Raw genomic sequence first — 6,000 nt, 5'->3', positions numbered from 1 at the left:
ATAACAATAGATCACAATAAAATTCAAATTCTAACATCAAAATTTATTAAAAATAAAAATTAATTAAATGACTTTAAACCAGATTCCTTCTGTTTTTCTTATTCCACGAGAAAAGTTTTTTTTTTTTTGTTTAATATGTGATGTATGTTTAAAAAACATGAGCATCGAATTTATTATCTTATCTAAAGAATGAAAAATAAATATGGAAATTGAAAATTTAATATAAAAGAAATATTATTTAGGGTATAAGGATATTTCTTGCTTGGAAGAAAAATAAAAATTAATCTTACTACGTTGGAAATTGAGTTTTGAAACTGAATCCAATTATTTGACTAACAGTGAAGTAAACGAAATGACTATATTATATTATGCATTAATCCCATAATTTATTCATTCAGAAATTCTATTTTCTCCTATTAAATTAAATCGCTTTAATCGAAAGCTCATATTATTTCCATAAAGATTCTTCTCTAGCCCACGCATCTCAATTCATGTTTGAAATTAAAAAAAAAAAAAAAAAAAACTCGTTTATTTCGATTGAAATTATACAGTTCGAATCAAAGATGATTTTTTATAAGCGAAAAATTAAACGCAGAGTGGCAAAAACTATTCCACGATTTTCATTAATTGTACATAATGTATGACTTCCGCATTTTCCGGAAATAATTAGAAATGGTAATGGATTAATTCTTACTATTTTATTTATTTAAGTATTTCAATTTAAAGAAAAATTGTTCATCTTTAATTTGAGCAGATATATTTTTTTAACACGTTTAAATAGAAACATAAATTTAAATTCGATTTAAAAAATTATCTTTTATGGTATTAATTAAATGAATTCATCAAGAAAAAAAAATCGTTTTCAGGAACAAGTATAAGTTTTGAAAACGATTTTTTTCTTTCAAAATGTATTTAATGCTATTTTAAATCATTAAATATTTTTTAAGAAAAATTTTAAATGAGACACAATCCTTTGATATCTTAATATGTACTTAATACATATATCTTAATATGTTTTTAAAACTAAGTATTTAAATTAATTCAGTTTAAATATAGATAATAAAAGTAGATGTAAATTAAAATGAGCAAACATGTTTAAAAAATGGTTCTAAATCCTTTGAAAAATTCAGAACAAAGATATTTAAAATCATTTTCTTCTATAAAGTTTGTCAAAAGAAAACATAAATGGAAAACAAAAGTCGATTCATTCTAATCCTTTGATTAATTTTTTTTATCAATTTTCCTGAAAAAAAAATTTTGTCAAATTTTCCAAACATATGCATTAAATTAATTTTCTCCATAAATATTATCGATGATTATTTGTTGGTTCAATGTATGAAAATTTTTCCCGAGGTTAAAAAAATTCTTTTCGACGAAAATAAAGTTGAAAAAATCTTTTTGTCTGAAAAAAAAAAAAAAAACAGAAAAAAAATATTTTCAGTGACTGTCAAGAAATGTTTTCTATCCAAACGATCATGGTGGATTCACTGTCAAACTTTAACCTAGAGCAACAACAACAACAAAAATCCTTTTTTATTAGGTGCCAGGATTTTTTTAAAATTAGCTTTGACTATATTTTGTGTGATGGTTTAGAATATGAAAACAACGTTCTCTATCAGCTTTACTTTTTGAAATCCAACGTAGTTAAAATATGAAATATTAAAAATTTTGAAGAACAACTTGAAAAGCATGAAAAGAAGAAGAAGAAAAAAAAAAAAAAAAAGAATGATAAAGTTAAAATGGGATATCACAGAAACTTCTTATCATCATGTTCTCATACAGAAACTCTTGTAAAAGATAATAATAAAATCAAAATCAATGGGCAATTTGAGTGAACTCAAAAAACGTTAAATTATCTCCTTGGTCAGCAAGAGTACCACACAAAATATCCCTTCTTTTTGTATCCTTGAGGTAACAGACACGAAAAATGGTTGTTAGAGAAAAAATATCATTCGCGAGCCTTCAGTCGGACGAGCCAAAATCATCTCGTTACAGCTGCGTATAAAGTTTGTGCTAATTAAGGGGCTATAGGATCATTAAAAGCTAAAACAGACCCCGAAACTTGGTAAAATGCAACTTTCACTAACTTAAGAAAAAAATTCTTAAATTTAATAGATTTTTTTGCCACAGTTTTAGAAGACATTTAACCTTATAATCATGAATTTTTAAGTCAGTGAAATAATTTTCATTAATTAAAATGTATGCGCAAAAAAATATGTTCAGTATAAATTGTCTAAGAATTTGCTTGCTCGCAAAGTTTTTCAGAAAAGAAGCTACTTATATTAACAATTGCTACTTATAGAACCAATTTAATCCTAAAGCGCATAACTTAGCATAATCATAGAAAGTGATAAATATTTTAATGGATTAATGGGAGTTATTTTACTTTTTATGCTATTGAAACATGATAACGCTTTTTTAAGAAAAAATCTTTAGCAAGCACTGAAAAAAATTCATAATGCTTTGCTTTTGCTTGATTTTCTTTATTATGTGTGTATAATCATACCTGGGCAATTTCGTATGATACGATGAGCCATTTTTATTTAATCCTGAATGCAAGCTCTGAAAATGCAATGCTGAGAAAAATAACTTTAAAATGAAAAAATCCTTTCACGAATCCCACAAACATATACTACTGACCTTTACGTTTCTAAATGAAAAGTCAAAAATGATCGTAACGTTTCTGATTATATTTTTTAAACTAATTAACGTACAAACATGTGCAATACCTTAAAATGTTCAAAAAAGTTCGATTATCAAATGAAATTATAGAAACACCACCGAAAAATTACAGGTTTAAAGGTTCTTGAGCCCCTTAAGTAATTTCATAAAAAAAATTTCTAACTAGTTGCCTTTTTTTCTGTTTTCATTTTTATGCGCAATCAAACTTTAAAATTATTTGTCTTATTGTTCGAAAACCCAAATCTCTACTTATGATAATTCGCATAGTTTTAGAGATTCAACATAAAAGTATAATTATCTATTTCAACTATAGAGCATTACCGATTTATATGTATTCTTTCTCTGAACTTTTTTGATGCACTCTTTTTTTACGAACTCAGAGCAGATGACAATTCTCCCATGTCGATATTTACAAATTTAATTTCTTAAAGATTTAACCTGCAAAAATTCTACAAGTGGAAAGCGCTTTGAGTGTTCTCTTTTGATTTCCATCGATAAAATAATTGTAAAATTTTGTTTTTACAAAAAATAGTCCAAAAAAGAGTTGAAAATTGTTAAAATAAAGAGAAAAATAGTTTTGTCCCCAAAAATTAGAATCAACCCTTATTTTTAAGAGTGAAACAATATTTAATACCTATCCTGTAATAATGATACATTAAATTTCTGACAAATAATATACGCCATATAGTATGCAAGCAATATCCCGACCTAATCAGAGGCGATACGGGAAACTTGATGGGGCAGCCGATGAGAAAGAACCGCACCTAGAATGAAGGAACAAACAACATTTGATGACATCGGACATTTGCAAACATCAAAGAACCCTCTAGAGGAAAAAGCATATTGGTACAGCAAAAAAAATATTACATTTTACGTTACGTATTAAATTTTGACCCATTAAAAATGTATAAAATACATTAAATGTGCGTTAACTTTTGACCTTAGGTGAAAACTAAAGGCAAGAGCTTTGACAAAATGTTCCGATTAGAAGATTTCATGGCTGGAATTTTTATGTTTTCTTCGACTTCAAGAGACATCCAATTTCTTGACCATTTGAGTCTGTGTTCTTGCCATAGCTTTGATAACGTGAATAATAATAGATCCTTCTTCGGTACCACTCTGACAAGTCGAACTTTTGTCAAAGAAACGACTTGGATATACAGAAAATACACCATGCCTAGTGTATACTATTCAATTCGGTTAACAGAAATATTTTTAAAATGTTGATAGGTTTTTCTCCCCTTGATGGAATTATTTCTTCTCTCCTGTCAATCTTTTATTAGTTTTTTAGTCTCATTTCTGAGTTGGATTTTGGACTCACAGAAAGATATTTTTTGTGTTTCTAAGTTTAAAGCTTCCTTAGCTAATGTATCTGCTTCTTCATTTCCAATATACCCCTGATGAACCCATATAGTACGACTTCATGATTTTCTTTATGAAATGAACAAGCTGTTGTTCATGCAATCTTCCTTTTTTCCATTTTTATAGATATTAATGTGTATAATTAATGCAAATATAATGTATGTAATATCCATTATTCTGATATATTAATACTCTAGACAAAAATTAATGCTGAACCTTCCTATCATATACAACACTTTCAAAAAATAGGCACAAATCAATTCATTCACATTTGCTTTATCTCCAGTTTATAAAAGCAATATTCGTGAAAATATTTTTTGAAAAAACCCATCAAATAATCATACCAAATTTTATTCTAAGAGCAAGCATTTTAAAATTAAACCGTGCCCTTTTAAATTAATATTATTTTGCAGTTTTATTAAAACTGTGCAGAAACTTGATAGTAACGCATGCTTTTTAAATAAATTCTAAAAAGTAGACAAAAACAAATATTCACGAGTGGTGAAAAGCAGACCTATTATTTGAAGAGAGTAAATAAAGAACTTTTAACATGAATACGGGAAAATTGAAGAAGAAAAAAAAAAAGTACTTGCCGTGAGCGAAATATACGTTTTAAAAGATTCTTCAAACTGTACTGGTTTATACCACTTCACATTAAAACTACTATAAACCACTCTTTAGAGTAAAAAATTCCAGTGGCAGAACTTTTCTGTTAAAGCTTTAAAAAAAATCTGGTATTCGCCTGAAATTAACTTAGAAGAATGCGATTTTTTTCTTATGAGAGCTTGTTTCCAATTTTCTCTCGATTAATTCTGATGTCGTAAAAGAAAATCGTCTGCGTATATTTAGCGTATATTTAAATATAAACAGATCGTTTTTGATAAGTATTCGTTTAGGTATTTTTCGTTGAAAGAATTTCAATAAATCCTCTTATCTTTTGTTTTTGGTAAATACTAATTGTCCAAAATTCCATTTACTGAAATTCGTAAAGAATAGTTTTGATGGAAATAGTATTATATTTCCTTTTAGAATTATGATAGGAAATATAGTTTGATTATATCTTTCTGTGCTATTATTTTATTTATTTCTTTTCCACGATTCATGAAATTCAAAATAGCATTATATTTTTTGTGATCCTACTTTCCATGAGAAAACTCATAAATTTATATAGACACAGTAGGAAAAAGAAAATCAAAGTAATTTTAATATTGAATTATTTAAATAAAATAAGGTATTCACATTTCCACTGCTAACATTTAATAATTATAACAATAATCGAACTGTGTCGCGAAAGTCAAGTTCCATCGTTAATTTAATGTTATTAAATTAGCAACTTGAAATCTATTTCTGATAACTTTTTTTTATTCATTTTCTACCGTTCTAATTTTTATTTTCATGTAAATTACTGCAAACACAACAAAAAACTATTGTGTAAAAGTCATAAATTATTGTAAAATATATTTGAATATTTATTAAAGATCATATGCATCCAATCTTAGAAAAAGTGACTTAAAACGGAATAGTAAGTAATCTAAATCAAATTTAATTAGTAATAACTGGGGCACCGTACTTTGTTTCCCATCGAATGTTAATGAAATCAAAATTAGTAAAATTTAAAAAAGTTAGAATTTGCCAGCTCCAACCAATGGATGGATCTCAAAAATTTTAATTTCATGCGACAGCTCTCAACCTTCAAATGTCTCATTAGTGAAGAATTTAGTTGACTATCTGCATCAATACAAAGAATAGGCGTTATCTAAAGCTAATGAGGGAAAATAAGCTGACCTTTGATTCTAATTAATTAAAATAAAGCAAATGATTATTTTGCAGATTTTTTTTCGAGAAACGATTCTACTTCAAACTGTGATTAAATATTCACAAATCCTATCTTTGCAGAAGAATAATTTAAAAAAATGTTTTAATTTTTGAACATAACGCTTGTTTAAAAATAAATTG

The sequence above is a fragment of the Argiope bruennichi genome, chromosome 10 (genome assembly GCF_947563725.1).
Source record: "Argiope bruennichi chromosome 10, qqArgBrue1.1, whole genome shotgun sequence".
Lineage (NCBI taxonomy): Eukaryota > Metazoa > Arthropoda > Arachnida > Araneae > Araneidae > Argiope > Argiope bruennichi.
The sequence above is the reverse complement of the archived record's forward strand: the minus strand, read 5'-3'. Positions refer to the sequence as shown.